The following is a 17,045-nucleotide window of genomic DNA, read 5'->3' as shown; positions in this document are numbered from 1 at the left end:
CACAATAGCTTTAACTTTTGCAGGGGCCTTATGAAGACCTGCAGAATCGATGATGTGTCCCAAATATTCAACAGAGGGCTTGAAGAATTCACACTTGTCTTTGCGAACTCGTAGGCCATACTCTTCCAGTCTTTGTAGGGTAGCCTCTAAATTCCTTAAGTGATCCTCTTCATTTCTTCCAGTGACCAGGATATCATCCAGATAGCACTGAACTCCTGACAAGCCACACAAGATCTGGTCCATAGCCCTCTGGAACAGGGCGGGAGCCGATGTGATTCCGAAGGGTAGGCGACAGTATCGATAAAGCCCCTTATGAGTCACAATAGTCAACAGCTCTTGGGACTTTTCATCGACGTGCATCTGTAAATATGCTTGACTCAGATCAATCTTACTGAACTTTTGTCCCCCAGCCAGGCCTGCGAAGAGGTCATCGATGCGGGGAAGCGGGTATTGCTCTGCACACAACACTGGGTTGACAGTGACTTTAAAATCACCGCAAATCCGGAGAGAGCCATCTTTCTTCACTATTGGAACGATAGGAGTGGCCCATGAGCTATGGGTAACTGGTATTAGGACTCCATTGGTGACCAGGCGCTCCAGATCTGCTTCAACTTTTGGCCTGATGGCATATGGCACAGTTCGGGCTTTCAGATATTTTGGTGGACTGTCAGGTTTAATGTTCAATGTCACAGTGATTCCCTTCATACTTCCCAAATCATCTCCAAAAACAGCAGCATGTTTCCTTAGAATAGGGGTTAGACTGGTTTCTTCTTTAGTCATCCGGTGCACTTCTGCCCAGTACAGTTGAATCTTCCCAAGCCAAGACCTACCCATTAAGGCTGGGTAGTCACCTCTCACCACAAACAGTGGCAATTTAGCTGCCTGTCCATTGAGCTCCACCTTAACATCAATAGTGCCCAACATGGGCACAGCTTCACCTGTATACGTCTTCAGAACAGTTTTTGTTGCCTTAAGCGGAAGATGCTGTAGCTTTTCCTTATACACAGTCTCAGGAACCAGCGAGACAGCTGCACCGGTGTCTAGTTCCATGCGTATAGGTTTGCCCTCCAATAAAGGGGTTACCCAGTATTCATGTGAGCCCGCTGCCAAAGACAAAACATGCAGTGGCACTTCCTCTTGTGAGGAAGTGCCATCCTGGGTCTGCTCTAGGGTATGCAAGGTTCCTCTTTTTGTCGGCCAGACCACAGGCCTCTTTTTCTTTTGTTTACAGGCATACTCAATGTGTCCCTTTTTGCCACAGTGTCGACACACCAGGTCCTTACACCAGCATTCTGATGCCTGGTGACCCAGCTTACCACAGCAGTAACATTCTTGACTCTGCACCGTTTTGTGGGTCAGTTCTTGTGACACTTTTTGCACCCTAGGGGATGCACCGATGTATTGTGCCTCCCTTGTAGCCAGTTCCATGGAGACAGCAATATCAACAGCCTTCTGTAATGTAAGCTGAGCCTCTGTCAGTAGGCGCTTCCGTATAGCTTCACTGCAGAGGCCACACACTAACCTGTCACGCAGGGCATCATTTAACATCTCTTTAAATTCACAGTGTTCTGCTAGCTTTTTTAAAATGGCTACAAATTGTACAACTGTTTCATCTTCCTTTTGGTCTCTTTTGTGGAACCTATATCTTTCAGCAATTACCAGTGGTTTTGGGGAGAAATGAGACCCCAGGATTTCCACAATCTCACTGTAAGATTTAGTCTCAGGCTTAACAGGGTGCAGTAAGCTGCGTAGCAGAGAGTAGGTTTTAGCCCCTACAACAGTTAAGAATATTGGCACCTTCTTCGCTTCTGTAATGTCATTTGCAATACCAAAAAGCTCAAAACGCTCAGTATACACATGCCACTGCTCTGTATTCTCATCAAAAGGCTCCAGGGGCCTGGTCAGAGTAGCCATGATTTTTAGTTTCACTTTCACAGTCAGTCCAAACAAGCAGCTTTTTTTGTTTGTTTGTTCTTTACCTTGACTTCTATTTCCTTCTGTTACTGGAGCAGCACCAGGATCCCATCCTCGTCGCCAGTGTTAAATCCTTGGGGCAGCCGGCGTAGGAAGCAATCACTTGAAGCCAGAGAGCAGGCAGCTAACCAAAACCTCCATTTTATTTACAGACACAGAGAGCTCACTCAGCCGGTCGAAACCGGATGAGCAAACCCATAATAATCTAACTCAGTTGCCATAGCAACAAAAAACATGACAACCAAATACACAACACTAATGAGGAAAGGGGCACAGTGAGTGGCCCCAGCTCCCACAGACGAGCTATGGTCAGCGTACACCTACACCGGAGCATGGGCCCCAGCAGACAACAACACCCCTGGCCCTCTTCTGCTTCCCAAAGGCTTTGGCCGCAGCAACAGCCCTGGCCCTCCTCACCTGCCCTTGCCCAGCAGGACGCCTTTTCGGGCCTACACAGCTCCTCACACAACACCCGCCTGGGACCTTGCCCTCCCATACCAGCTCAGCAGAACCTTTTTTCCTCTCAAAACCTCCTCTTGCCACCCTCCCCCTTCCACACTTCACACTCACCTCATCACAAACTCACCCACGGCCCCTTTGGCTTCTCAAGCGCCTCTGGAGGGACGCAGCTTCCCTGGCACGCAGATCGTTCCCTTCAATGCGCACTGGACGGACATTCGAAACACAGCCCTTTCCAGGAGGGAATGCGCTGCTTTTGGACCCTGGCACCCAGCAAGAAGTCCTGGTACTCTTTTTCTGACCGATGGACCCCACTGACTTGCCTTTACCAAGCAGAAACTGAGGACCGGCTGATGGCTCTCTTTGCAAACGGACGCCATCAGACTGAGCCACGAGGCGTGCTGCAGGATAGCCCCTCCCCACCAAAAAGCAATGCCGTGACCCGGATTCAAACCGAGGTTGCTGCGGCCACGGCGCAGAGTACTAAGCACTATATGATCACGGCCAGGCGCTGGAGGTGCAGGCTAGCAGCTCAGCAGAAAATGCTCAGCTCTGCGCTCTCGGGGCAGCCACCTACCTCGCCGGCGGCCACAGGTCTTTCTCAAGTCTCCCCATTACAGTCACAGGTCAAATGCTGAGCAAAGGAAAAAAGAGAGGAAGCCAATCCCATGCCTGTCCCTTTTTCTGTCTTCCTCCACCCCTGGACCAAGTCCCTCCCCGTTTGTCTGGGCCATTGTCCTCATGGCCCTGGCCAGCCTATTTCCCTTTGCCGCTCTGAAACGTGCCCCCACGTGCAGGCCCCGGGGGAGGCTTTGGCTAGGGCGAGCGTGTCCTTGCGAGGAAACTGTCTCTCTGGAGGTGAAAGTCATCAGGGCGGGGTGCGAAGGGAAGTGGCCGTCGAAGGAGAAGGCAAGGCATGTGGTGGGCAGGCCAGGGATTTCTTTGTCCCCCCTTCAAAAGGGGTTACCCTCCCCGTCGGGGAATTGAACCCCGGTCTACTGCGTGACAGGCGGGGATACTCACCACTATACTAACGAGGAAAGGGACATGGTGGGTGGCCCCAGCTCCCACAGACCAGCTATTGTCAGCGTACACCTACACCGGCGCATGGGCCCCAGCAGGCAACAACACCCCTGGCCCTCTTCTGCTTCCCAAAGGCTTTGGCCGCAGCAACAGCCCTGGCCCTCCTCACCTGCCCTTGCCCAGCAGGACGCCTTTTCGGGACTACACAGCTCCTCACACAACACCCGCCTGGGACCTTGCCCTCCCCTACCAGCTCAGAAGAACCTTTTTTCCTCTCAAAACCTCCTCTTGCCACCCTCCCCCTTCCACACTTCACACTCACCTCATCACAAACTCACCCACGGCCCCTTTGGCTTCTCAAGCGCCTCTGGAGGGACGCAGCTTCCCTGGCACGCAGATTGTTCCCTTCAATGCGCACTGGAGGGACATTCGAAACACAGCCCTTTCCAGGAGGGAATGCGCTGCTTTTGGACCCTGGCGCCCAGCAAGAAGTCCTGGGACTCTTTTTCTGACCGATGGACCCCACTGACTTGCCTTTACCAAGCAGAAACTGAGGACCGGCTGATGGCTCTCTTTGCAAACGGACGCCATCAGACTGAGCCACGAGGCGTGCTGCAGGATAGCCCCTCCCCACCAAAAAGCAATGCCGTGACCCGGATTCTAACTGAGGTTGCTGCGGCCACGGCGCAGAGTACTAACCACTATACGATCACGGCCAGGCGCTGGAGGTGCAGGCAAGCACCCCAGCGGAAAATGCTCAGCTCTGCGCTCTCGGGGCAGCCACCTACCTCGCCGGCGGCCACAGGTCTTTCTCAAGTCTCCCCATTACAGTCACAGGTCAAATGCTGAGCAAAGGAAAAAAGAGAGGAAGCCAATCCCATGCCTGTCCCTTTTTTCTGTCTTCCTCCACCCCTGGACCAAGTGCCTCCCCGTTTGTCTGGGCCATTGTCCTCATGGCCCTGGCCAGCCTATTTCCCTTTGCCGCTCTGAAACGTGCCCCCACGTGCAGGCCCCGGGGGAGGCTTTGGCTAGGGCGAGCGTGTCCTTGCGAGGTAACTGTCTCTCTGGAGGTGAAAGTCATCAGTGCGGGGTGCGAAGGGAAGTGGCCGTCGAAGGAGAATGCAAGGCATGTGGTGGGCAGGCCAGGGATTTCTTTGTCCCCCCTTCAAAAGGGGTTACCCTCCCCATCGGGGAATCCAACCCCAGTTTCCCGTGTGACAGGCAGGGATACTCACCACTATACTAACGAGGAAAGGGAAATGGTGAGTGGCCCCAGCTCCCACAGACCAGCTATTGTCAGCGTACACCTACACCGTCGCATGGGCCCCAGCAGGCAACACCACCCCTGCCCCTCTTCTGCTTCCCAAAGGCTTTGGCCGCAGCAACAGCCCTGGGAAAATCCCTGGCCCTCCTCACCTGCCCTTGCCCAGCAGGACGCCTTTTCGGGCCTACACAGCTCCTCACACAACACCCGCCTGGGACCTTGCCCTCCCCTACCAGCTCAGCAGAACCTTTTTTCCTCTCAAAACCTCCTCTTGCCACCCTCCCCCTTCCACACTTCACACTCACCTCATCACAAACTCACTCACGGCCCCTTTGGCTTCTCAAGCGCCTCTGGAGGGACGCAGCTTCCCTGGCACGCAGATTGTTCCCTTCAATGCGCACTGGAGGGACATTCGAAACACAGCCCTTTCCAGGAGGGAATGCGCTGCTTTTGGACCCTGGCACCCAGCAAGAAGTCCTGGTACTCTTTTTCTGACCGATGGACCCCACTGACTTGCCTTTACCAAGCAGAAACTGAGGACCGGCTGATGGCTCTCTTTGCAAACGGACGCCATCAGACTGAGCCACGAGGCGTGCTGCAGGATAGCCCCTCCCCACCAAAAAGCAATGCAGTGACCCGGATTCTAACTGAGGTTGCTGCGGCCACGGCGCAGAGTACTAACCACTATACGATCACGGCCAGGCGCTGGAGGTGCAGGCAAGCACCCCAGCGGAAAATGCTCAGCTCTGCGCTCTCGGGGCAGCCACCTACCTCGCCGGCGGCCACAGGTCTTTCTCAAGTCTCCCCATTACAGTCACAGGTCAAATGCTGAGCAAAGGAAAAAAGAGAGGAAGCCAATCCCATGCCTGTCCCTTTTTTCTGTCTTCCTCCACCCCTGGACCAAGTGCCTCCCCGTTTGTCTGGGCCATTGTCCTCATGGCCCTGGCCAGCCTATTTCCCTTTGCCGCTCTGAAACGTGCCCCCACGTGCAGGCCCCGGGGGAGGCTTTGGCTAGGGCGAGCGTGTCCTTGCGAGGTAACTGTCTCTCTGGAGGTGAAAGTCATCAGGGCGGGGTGCGAAGGGAAGCGGCCGTCGAAAGAGAATGCAAGGGATGTGGCGGGCAGGCCAGGGATTTCTTTGTCCCCCCTTCAAAAGGGGTCACCCTCCCCGTCGGGGAATCGAACCCCGGTCTCCCGCGTGACAGGCGGGGATACTCACCACTATACTAACGAGGAAAGGGGCATGATGAGTGGCCCCAGCTCCCACAAACCAGCTATGGTCAGCGTACACCTACACCGTCGCATGGGCCCCAGCAGGCAACAACACCCCTGGCCCTCTTCTGCTTCCCAAAGGCTTTGGCCGCAGCAACAGCCCTGGCCCTCCTCACCTGCCCTTGCCCAGCAGGACGCCTTTTCGGGCCTACACAGCTCCTCACACAACACCCGCCTGGGACCTTGCCCTCCCCTACCAGCTCAGCAGAACCTTTTTTCCTCTCAAAACCTCCTCTTGCCACCCTCCCCCTTCCACACTTCACACTCACCTCATCACAAACTCACCCATGGCCCCTTTGGCTTCTCAAGCGCCTCTGAAGGGACGCAGCTTCCCAGGCACGCAGATCCTTCCCTTCAACGCGCACTGGACGGACATTCGAAACACAGCCCTTTCCAGGAGGGAATGCGCTGCTTTTGGACCCTGGCGCCCAGCAAGAAGTCCTGGTATTCTTTTTCTGACCGATGGACCCCACTGACTTGCCTTTACCAAGCAGAAACTGAGGACCGGCTGATGGCTCTCTTTCCAAACGGACGCCATCAGACTGAGCCACGAGGCGTGCTGCAGGATAGCCCCTCCCCACCAAAAAGCAATGCCGTGACCCGGATTCGAACCGAGGTTGCTGCGGCCACGGCGCAGAGTACTAACCACTATACGATCACGGCCAGGTGCTGGGGACGCAGGCAGCAGCCCAGTGGAAAATGCTCAGCTCTGCGCTCTCGGGGCGGCCACCTACCTCGCCGGCGGCCACAGGTCTTTCTCAAGTCTCCCCATTACAGTCACAGGTCAAATGCTGAGCAAAGGAAAAAAGAGAGGAAGCCAATCCCATGCCTGTCCCTTTTTCTGTCTTCCTCCACCCCTGGACCAAGTGCCTCCCTGTTTGTCTGGGCCATTGTCCTCATGGTCCTGGCCAGCCTATTTCCCTTTGCCGCTCTGAAACGTGCCCCCATGTGCAGGCCCCGGGGGAGGCTTTGGCTAGGGCGAGCGTGTCCTTGCGAGGCAACTGTCTCTCTGGAGGTGAAAGTCATCAGTGCGGGGTGCGAAGGGAAGTGGCCGTCGAAGGAGAATGCAAGGCATGTGGTGGGCAGCCCAGGGATTTCTTTGTCCCCCCATCAAAAGGGGTCACCCTCCCCGTCAGGGAATCGAACCCCGGTCTCCCATGTGACAGGCGGGGATACTCACCACTATACTAACAAGGAAAGTAACATGGTGAGTGGCCCAAGCTCCCACAGACCAGCTATTGTCAGCGTACACCTACACCGTCGCATGGGCCCCAGCAGGCAACAAAACCCCTGGCCCTCTTCTGCTTCCCAAAGGCTTTGGCCGCAGCAACAGCCCTGGGAAAAGCCCTGGCCCTCCTCACCTGCCCTTGCCCAGCAGGATGCCTTTTCGGGCCTACACAGCTCCTCACACAACACCCGCCTGGGACCTTGCCCTCCCCTACCAGTTCAGCAGCACCTTTTTTCCTCTCAAAACCTCCTCTTGCCACCCTCCCCCTTCCACACTTCACACTCACCTCATCACAAACTCACCCACGGCCCCTTTGGCTTCTCAAGCGCCTCTGGAGGGACGCAGCTTCCCTGGCACGCAGATCCGGCTGATGGCTCCCAAGTGTGCAAGTCCGTCCCCGCAGAGCTGCCCCATGGGGTGACCTTGAAGCAACTGTGGAAAACGGGACGGGGGTGGGGGGTAATAGGCTCCTATATAAGAAAAAGTCCAGCCAGACCGGCCTGTCCCTTTAAAAACGGGACATCTGGTCACCCTGGAGCAGCCCCGCACTCCTGCTCCCCGGTTGGTGCGTTTGTAACCCGGGGGCTGAAGCCGACGCGAGAAAGGGAAGGGAGCGAGCTCGGAGCTCTGCGGCGCCACCTGCTGGGAGCAGAGGGCAATGACTGAGCGACGTCCTGGCTAATTTAAATATCACCTGGTTCTCTGCCGGGTGGCTCCACTGGAGAGCTGGGGCGTGGCCTGAGTGTGGCAGCACCTTATTTGCATATTAAAAGCGGCAGTTTGGGGCCATTGGGGTAAAATAGGAGTAAGTTTTGGGGTTGGGCCCCACATGTTTAGTGCAGGCTGTGGGGAGCCGGGCTGAGCAGAGCCTGCCCCGACGGGGTGAGTGGTCACCCTGAGCTGGGAGCGTGTGGCCAGACATGGGGAAGGGGCTGCGGGGGGGGAAGGGGGTTGTGGAAGGTAGAAAATCTCTTTTTCTTCTTTTTTGTGTCTTGTTGTCTAATGCAGAGCAGCGGTGGGGGAGGGGAATTGAGACTCTGTTTTGGGGGTTGCTGTGGGGCGCGACACGAGCCACCCGGCGCTGGCTGCTGCTGTGGGGCATAGGACAGGTGGGGGCGGGGCTGTCGGGGTGCTTGAGATCAGGGTCGGTTCCTGGTTGGCTGGTGCCCGCCTGCCTAGTGTTTTCTGACAGCTGATCTCCCATTGGCCCTCGTGCGGGGCGGGTCTCTGAAAGCTGGTCTCCCATTGGCCCTCCCCACCTGACGTTTCTGACAGGCTCATCTCCCATTGGTGACGTTGTCTGACAGCGATGCGGGGCGGAGCCGCCAGGGCCTTGTGCGCTCAGAGCTCAGCGCCGCCCGCGAGAAGCGGCGCGAGGCCGTGCGGGGCGGGTCCCGCTGCCGGGCGGAGGGACCGAGACCGCAGCCGCGGCGCCGCCTCCCGCCTGGCGAGAAGCCGCAGCACCGGGGGGGTCACAGGGCACGAGGCGCTTCCGCGCGCGTTGTTTCCTGCCGGTCGCGGGGTGACGGGTCCTGCCCGGGGCGGCCGCGGGGTCCCGATGGCAGCGGGGGGCTCTGGCGTCCGCCCGCCCGCGGCGGCTGGGAGCTGCGGGGCCCCCTGCACTGGCCGGGGGCTGCAGCTTCTCCTCACCCCCCCCCCCCGTGACTGGGAGCTCCGGGCTCTGCCTGCGGTGTCTGAGCGCCGGGGGCTCCTCTCCTGCCCGGGGCGGCCGGGAGCTCCCGGGGCTGCGGCTGCGCCTCACCCCCGGTGACGGGAGCTCCGGGCTCTGCCTGCGGTGTCTGAGCGCCGGGGCTCTCTCCTGCCCGGGCGGCCGGGAGCTCCCGGGCTGCGGCTTCTCCTCACCCCGGTGACTGGGAGCTCCGGGCTCTGCCTGCGGTGTCTGGGCGCCGGGGCTCCTCTCCTGCCCGGGCGGCCGGGGTCCCTGGGCTGCGGCTTCTCCTCACCCCGGTGACTGGGAGCTCCGGGCTCTGCCTGCGGTGTCTGAGCGCCGGGGCTCCTCCTGCCCGGGCGGCCGAGCTCCCGGGCTGCGGCTTCTCCTCACCCCCGGTGACTGGGAGCTCCGGGCTCTGCCTGCGGTGTCTGAGCGCCGGGGCTCCTCCTGCCGGGGCGGCCGGTAGCTCCCGGGGCTGCGGCTCCTCCTCACCCCCCCCCCCCGTGACTGGGAGCTCTGGGGTCCGCTCGTAGGAGCTGCAGGGTCCATACGCAGTGGGGTGGGGCTGTGGGGGCTCCCCGGCCACCCATGGCTGCTGGGAGCTCCAGGGTCTGCCTGTGGGAGCTGTGGGGAGATGAGGGGTTTGGGGTGGGGAGGGCTCCAGGCTGCAGGGTGGGGCCGAGGGATTCGCAGTGCAGGAGGGGGCTGTGGGTTGAGGCAGGGGGTTGGGGTCCAGGACGGGGTGATGGCTCTGGAGTGGGGGCAGGGATGAGGGGTTCCAGGTGTGGGTAGAAGGTGTGGGCTGGGGCAGGGGGGGGGGGCCGCTGGGGTGCAAGAGGGGGCTCGGGGGGTGGGGGGGTTCAGGGCTGGGGGAGGGGGTTGGGGTGCAGACTTACCTCGGGCGGCTCCTGGTCAGCGGCGCAGCAGGGGGGACCTACTGGCCACTTCCAGGGCACAGTGCGGTGCCCTAGGACACGTAGGGACCAGCCTGCCTGAGCCCCGCAGCACCGCTGACCGGACTTTATAACCTGGTCACCCCACTGGGAGCTCCAGGGTCCCCCTGTCCCATGTGGTGGCTGGGAGCTCTGGGATCCACCCACAGCAGCTGGGAGCTGTGGGGTCCATCCGTGGTGGCATGGGCCTGTGGGAGCCCCTTCCGCTGCTGGTGGCTGATAGCTGTGAGGCCCCCACTGGCCGACAGCCCCAGTCTTCCTGCCCCAGGGCTGAGGTGGAAAATGTCACTGAGATCTCTGAAAGTCACAGATTCTGTGACCCCCTTTATATAATCTTAGCCTTAATCGTTGTTGACTGTCTCTCTCAATCTAGAGGTCTGTTCTAGGGCAGATGGGACAGGGAAGACAGAAGCTCACCCCCCAGCACAGGTTTGGGCAGCAATGGCTCTTGGGCTATTTGCTGTGCATGCAGAGGACTTGTCCAGGCCGGTGGAGCAGCTCAGCCAGATGAGGAGCTGGAAGAAGGAGACCTGAGCAGCCTGGACATCCCACTTTTTCTCCACAGCCACTGCCTGTCAGCAGGATTCCTCCTTCTCCTCAGTGAGACCAAATCTAAGCACCTAGACAGCCGGTCTGTCCACTGCACCCCAATCCCTCATGCCTGAGCCTCCCTGCCAAAGCCCTGCACCTGGCTGCAGAGAATTGTCTCACATCTCACTGGGAACTCGACTTCTTGTGCCCAGAGAGTCTCGGCCCCCCTTAGTAGAGGACCTGAGAAACACAGTGTCTGCCTTTTCCAAATAACTGCTTGGAGAGGTTTTGTTTTTGTGACCACGTGGCCTAATGGATAAGGCATCTGACTTCGGATCACGAGATTGAGGGTTCGAGTCCCTTCGTGGTTGTGCTTGTGCAGTTTTACCTTTGGGCTGAACGTCCTGCTCCCTTCAGGGCTGGAACCTCTTCTTGGCCGCTCAGGCCAATGCTCTGGCTTCAGCTAGAGCCCCGGGAAGTAGTTGGGGGTTGGGTGTCACAAAGGCTGGGGCATGAGCCCCAGGTGCTTCCAGTCTCGCCTTTGCCCTTCCTGACTTGCCAAAGAAAATGGGCGGCTGCCCGGGCTACCGTGTGGAGCAGTTTCCCTCTTCCAAGTGTGCGCCTGTCCCTGTGCTGGAGGGGGGTTGCTAAATAGCACCTTGGGAGCCTGGGTGTTTCTCTGCTTCTCGCCAGCTGGGGAAAAGCCTCTTGGGGTAAAATCTCCTGCCCCACTGCCAAAGTGAGCACCTTGAGTGGGAACGGTAAGAGGCCCCACCAGGGGGGCTGGCCCTACTTTCCTACCGTCTTCTGATGTTGGCCACAGAGCGACAGCAGCCGCCCTGCATGCTGGTCTGTGGGCGGCCTTCAGTGGGTGTTTGGCATGGAAGGGAGCAGCCTGGCTGGGTGTTTTTGTGCCTGTCTGAAGGCCGCACATAGGCATGGTTCTCCCCACCTCTTGCCCTGCCCTCGGTTGCTCTGTGGCTTTTAAGCCTTCCCTTGGAGCTGTCAGCACCAGCCGCCTCTGCTCCAGGTGCCCAGAGGAGGAGAGGGGCTGGGCTCCAGCCTGTGAAGCCTGGCCCTGGCCCTCCTTCCTTTAAATGCCATGTGGGCAAGAGGAAGAGTGTGGCAGCTGCAGCTACAGGGACCAAAGTTGTGGACATCAGGTGAAGCAGAAAGAAACCCAACCATCAGGTCAACCCGCAGGAATCTCAGCCAGACTGTTAAGTTCTAGGACCCCGCCCTCTAGCGGCCCAGCTGGACCAGAGACCCATCGCCAATGGGCACCAGTGACCCAGGAGGAGGAGAAAAAAACATCCACTCTATCTAGACAAGGAGAGGGTAGCCAAGCACATTGAGCTCTAAGGCTTTGCAGCAAACCAACATATCTGCCAGAGGTCCCACTGAAATTTGAACTCAGATTCCAGGATTCAAAGTCCTGAGTGCTGCCCATTACACCCTGGGACCTGCTGCTGTTTTGTTCTTTAGACCCCTGTGACTCTCAGCTGGCTGGTTTGCAGTCTGCACTTATTGCTTCCCACCAGCGGCTTCCTCTCGCAGGACTCTCTCTCCTCCTCCAGCGACTGTGGTCCTGCACTACCGGATCCCCGGGTCCTGCCCTGACTCTCCACATCCCCCTGCTTTGTCTCCATTCCCTTCAGGCTGCAAAAATGTCAGGGGAGGCCGCCCCTCCCTTCACTTGGTGCTCCCGCTCATATCAGCCAACTGCAGCCTCATCTCCTGGAACTCGGGCAGCTGTCGCTTGACCCGGTCGTACAGTCACAGGCTGACTAGCTCCCCAGCCTGGATGCTCTTATGGAAATCCCACAGGCGACGCTGCAGGACTTGGCACTGTTGGTTTCTTTAATGTTGTGGTGTTTGCCCGACTGCTGGAACAAAGCCGATAACTCCTCCCTCACCGACTCTCACCAATCCCCCTGGTTGCCATAGAACCCTCTGATGCTTTCCCGTTCTGCCAACACCACCAGGCCTCGCCCCCTGCTCCTTTATCTTGCAAGCTCTGGATGTTCAGCTTCCAATATCCTCTGCTCTAGGTAGGGGACAGGGGTGGCTCCAGGCACCAGCGCAGCAAGCTGCGGGGGGTGGCCTGCCAATCGCTGTGAGGGTGGCAGTCAGGCTGCCTGCAGGAGGTCCCCTGGTAATGCGGATTAGGTGGCATGCCTGCGGGAGCTCTGCCAGTCCTGCGGCTTCAGCGGCAATTCGGTGGTGGTTACGCCGAAGGCGCGGGACCGGCAGACCTCCCGCAGGCCTGCCGCCGAATCCGCCTTACCAGAGGCCCTCCGGCAGGTGTTGGGATAGATCTGTATTACATTATACACTAACGTTAGATGTGTAGAAAGTGTGACTAGAAAGGAGCAGTGTGACGGTGCTGCCCGTGGGAGCCAGCTGAGATCACTCAATCAGGGTGAACTGTAAACAAAACGGGGCAGACAAACCCCAAGCGCTGGTGGTTATTCTAATACTTAGATTTACCAACCAGCACAAAACAGCTTCTGTAGCACCTCACTGGTTACTCAGAGTCCAAACCACGCAGTTCCTTTGAAGTGCCCAGCCTCAGGCCTCCGTCCAGACACACACGTCAGATATGATGATGATTCCTGAAAATCTGATCTCATCATATCAAAGAAAAGGTTCTTCCAATCCCAAAGGATCAGCCACATACCCAGGTCCAATTATAACTTAGATCTTACGCAAAATACACACTATAGCCAATTCTTATTAACTAAGCTAAAATTTATTTAAAAAGAAGAGAGAGAGAGAGAGTTGGTTAAAAGATCAATCTACAGACAGACTTGAATTCAATTCTTGAGGTTCAGATGCATAGCAGAGGTGAGCTTGTAGTTGCCAAAAGTCCTTTTAGAAATGGTCCAGAGGTTATAGTCCAATTTCCATATTCAGGGTGACTCCAGTCAGTGACTCGGGATCTCAATCCTTATGGCTTAAGGTTTCCCCCTGTTAAATCCCAAAGCAGATCTGAGATGAAGCAGGATCATGTCCCAGGGTTCTTATACATTTCCAGCAGCCTTTCAGCCTGAGAAAACAACAGGCTTAACTCCTTCTCCCAAACATCCTGGCAATTAGCACAGGGTAATTTAGCCATTAAACAGCTCAGATCCAGGTTAGCACAACCTTCAAAGAGACACAGAGACAATAATACTATTTCACTCAAGTATCATCATAAATGTTAATATTCCTTTTTTGATCTTTGAATTAAAACTACAGCAATAGACAAGACTTGTTTGCTGACATCACAAGCCCTGAGCAAACATCTCCCCTTCTACCTCTAACAATGCCGACTTGCATTTCAAAGCTCTGTTCATTTACAGAACTTCCTAACCAGTCCTTGAGGTTCACCCATGGGTCAGGTCAGTCAGTGAGGTGAGTTAATTAACTCTTTCTGGCCCTGTCACCTTTCAATGAAATATTATATTACACTCATAACGTCACAGGAGATCAGGACTGGGATGGCAGGGGCTGCGGGACGGGAGTGAGGGGCACCAGCAGAACTGTGAGTCTCGAGGTCAGGGCTGGGATGGCAGGGGCTGCGGGTCGGGAGTGAGGGGCACCGTCAGAGCTGGAGGGAGCGCAGTGGGCTGCAGGTCAGGAGTGAGGAGCACCAGCAGAGCTGGAGGGAGCCCAGGGGGCTGCGGATCAGGAGTGAGGGGCACCAGCAGAGCTGGAGGGAGCCCAGGGGGCTGCGGATCAGGAGTGAGGGGCACCAGCAGAGCTGGAGGGAGCCCAGGGGGCTACGGGTCAGGAGTGAGGGGCACCAGCAGAGCTGTGAGTCTGGAGGTCACGACTGGGATAGCAGGGGCTGTGGGTTGGGAGTGAGGGGCACCGTCAGAGCTGGACGGAGCGCAGTGGGCTGCAGGTCGGGAGTGAGGAGCACCAGCAGAGCTGGAGGGAGCCCAGGGGGCTGTGGATCAGGAGTGAGGGGCACCAGCAGAGCTGGAGGGAGCCCAGGGGGCTGCGGGTCAGGAGTGAGGAGCACCAGCAGAGCTGTGAGTCTGGAGGTCAGGACTGGGATGGCAGGGGCTGCGGGTCGGGAGTGAGGGACACCGTCAGAGCTGGAGGGAGCGCAGTGGGCTGCAGGTCGGGAGTGAGGAGCACCAGCAGAGCTGGAGGGAGCCCAGGGGGCTGTGGATCAGGAGTGAGGGGCACCAGCAGAGCTGGAGGGAGCCCAGGGGGCTGCGGATCAGGAGTGAGGGGCACCAGCAGAGCTGGAGGGAGCCCAGGGGGCTGCGGGTCAGGAGTGAGGAGCACCAGCAGAGCTGTGAGTCTGGAGGTCAGGACTGGGATGGCAGGGGCTGCGGGTCGGGAGTGAGGGACACCGTCAGAGCTGGAGGGAGCGCAGTGGGCTGCAGGTCGGGAGTGAGGAGCACCAGCAGAGCTGGAGGGAGCCCAGGGGGCTGCGGATCAGGAGTGAGGGGCACTGTCAGAACTGGAGGGAGAGCAGGGGGCTGCGGGTCGGGAGTGAGGGGCACCAGCAGAGCTGTGAGTCTGGAGGTCAGGACTGGGATGGCAGGGGCTGTGGGTCGGAAGTGAGGGGCACCGTCAGAGCTGGAGGGAGCGCACCAACACCTTCAGCTGGCACCTTTGCAGGGGAGGGCCCAGGCCATCTGTTGCCTGGAGACAGGGTGTCGGCCATTCTCTGTGCAGACGGCATCACACAGTCCCTCTTGGGCTCTACAACAATCACACCCCCTTATCCCACCATCTAGAGCCTTGAGAAATGCATAGGGGAAACTGAGGCACACAGACAGTATTCAGAGAAAACATTAAGCACATTCCCACTTCGTAACACCTGTATACGACCAGTTACATACTTTGAAGGGTGTAAAATAATCAAATATTGTGCTAAATACAATGATACTCCAAACTGACCACCAAATTGAAGTTGCACGTTTTTCTCCTCAGGTGAGGGGTCTGGGGTGGGGCTGGGGATGAGGGGTTCACAGTGCAGGAGCGTGCTCGGTGCTGGGGGTGCAGGCTTTGGGATGAGGCAGGGCTGAGGATGAGGAACTTGGGGTGCAGACAGGCTGCCCCAGGGCTAGGGCCAGAGAGGACTCCCCATCACCACCACTGGCAGCAGCAAGCTCCAGGGGAGGGACCCCTCCTCTCCCCCCTACCCCCCACAGCACACTCACTCTGCACCACAGTCCCTGCACATGCTCCTAGGGCCCCTCTCAGGTCCAGAAAGCTCACTCCCCTCCCCTACGATGGGTACGGGGGGGGGTGGGGGTTGCCATCACAGGTGGCCTTCCATGTTGCTGCCCCTCACCATAACTTCACTGTGGATGGGGGATGGGGCTGCCCCTTGCCCAGCATGGGGCAGAAGTGGGGTAGGCAGGGTGGTGGCTATGGCGGGGGGGAGCAGGGTGTCATAAAATTCACCCAAGCCCCAGCTGCTTAGATCTAGGAAGCCTCCCTCTCCCATCCCCCCTGTGGTGGGTGGGTTGGTGGGTGCTGGGGGAGGGGGCATTGCCTTCCCATGTGGCTTCCTGCCTCCCCTGTGCAGCCTGCTGCGCCTCACTCGGGGTAGGGGATGGGGCTTTCCCGTCCCCAGCGTGGGGCAGGAGTGGGGGGGGGGCTGCAGGGTGGTGGCTGGGGGGGGGACAGGGAGAGCAAGTTGTCACAAAATACACCCACGCCCCAGCTGCTCAGGTAGGTCTATGAACCCCCTCCCCCATCTCCCCTGTGGAGGGGAGGGGCACTGCCATCACATGTGGCTTCCTGCCTCCTGACCCCTGCTGCAGCCTGCTGCCCTCACCACAGCCTCACTGGGGACGGTGGGAGGATGGGGCTGCCCCACCTTCCCAGCGGTGGGCCGGTGTGGGGGCTGGGGCTGGGGTGGGGGCAGGGGGGGAATCATAGGGTCAAACACTCACGGAAGCCCCAGCAGCTGCTAAGGTGAGTGATGTCTGTCTTCTGGCCGGAAGTCCCCTTCGCGTCTCCTCCAGGTAGGGGCAGGGGAGGGGAGGGCTGCCAAGCACGGCACGGCCCTCCACTCCCCTCCCACTCCTGGGGTGCTACAGCACCAGGAGCTGGCACTGCTGTTATGCTGGAGCCGTTAGGCGGCGGCAGCAGCAGCAGCAAGGGTGAGAGACGCGCGCGGCGCACTCTTTACGTTCAGGCAGGGAAGCTCCAGGGCGGGGAGTGGGGGGAAGCTCCAGCCCTGGCGGCGGCGGCGGCGGGGGGGGGGAAATGAGAGGCGGGGGGGGCGCTCCAAGCAGGGGAGAAACCTAGCTCCAAATACTGGTGGAGCAGAACCCCTGACTGTGCATATTCCTGGGGCTTTAGCCCCAGGAGCCAATATAAGTTGGTGCCCCTGGCCTCCACGAGTGCCACACTCTGACCAGCTGAACCAGGCAAGCCACGGGAAGCTTCTCAAGGTCTTCCCCTGGTGTGGGCTTGGATGCGAAAACCACCTGGCCGTTCATCAGCTGTTGCAAGAAGTGTCCAGAGTAGGAGTAGCGATGGGGCTGTAGCTTTCCACAGCATCTCAATTTGGGCAGCTTTCCATTCCCCTTTTCTGTGTAATGTCCCTCCCACGGGTTTCACTTGTGGAGCTGTACGACTCTGGCAGGGTGGCCATTTAGAAATCTTTTCCTTGCTTTTCTTTTTCGCCTGGCCCCAGCATTAGGACCGTTTG

At 58.4% G+C, this 17,045-nt stretch overlaps 1 non-coding gene across 1 annotated transcript; it reads right to left on the bottom strand.

The window, feature by feature from the left end:
- Nucleotides 1-5,883: 5,883 nt before the first annotated feature.
- Nucleotides 5,884-5,955, bottom strand: TRNAD-GUC. Its single transcript has one exon. It is a non-coding gene; the product is annotated as a tRNA-Asp (tRNA).
- Nucleotides 5,956-17,045: the final 11,090 nt, after the last annotated feature.

Source organism: Mauremys reevesii, linkage group 12, assembly GCF_016161935.1.
Source record: "Mauremys reevesii isolate NIE-2019 linkage group 12, ASM1616193v1, whole genome shotgun sequence".
NCBI classification, from domain to species: domain Eukaryota; kingdom Metazoa; phylum Chordata; order Testudines; family Geoemydidae; genus Mauremys; species Mauremys reevesii.
This window is presented reverse-complemented; position numbering and strand designations above follow the sequence as displayed.